Below are 407 nucleotides of genomic sequence, written 5' to 3'. Positions count from 1 at the left end.
ATTTTTTTGCACAGTCAGTGCAGCGAGTGTTCAGCCTCCACAGTTCTGTGAGGAGACTGCAGATCACAAACTGTAATGTAACTGTCAAATACAGAGTTTTATTGTTTCATGGTTTGGTTTAAGTCCCATTTGAGTCTAAAGCTGAAATCTGAACAGAAATAACAAAGGGAGAAGTGAGAGGAAAACCTGACTGTAAATGGTGTCTCCAGTATTCAGTGTTTCAGGAATCAGCAGTTTGATTCTCTCTGATTCTTCATCAGGTTTTGTGAAACTCGGTGTCGCCATTAATAACAATGGAAATGTCACAGTTAGAGAGAAACTGACACATGAAACCCAGATAAGATTAGAATATGTTGTTTCAGATGAGCTTTCCTGTGTGAAAAGATAGTCAGTTCAGCGGTGCTGAA

This window comes from Micropterus dolomieu, linkage group LG02, assembly GCF_021292245.1.
Source record: "Micropterus dolomieu isolate WLL.071019.BEF.003 ecotype Adirondacks linkage group LG02, ASM2129224v1, whole genome shotgun sequence".
NCBI classification, from domain to species: Eukaryota; Metazoa; Chordata; class Actinopteri; order Centrarchiformes; family Centrarchidae; genus Micropterus; species Micropterus dolomieu.
This window is presented reverse-complemented; position numbering follows the sequence as displayed.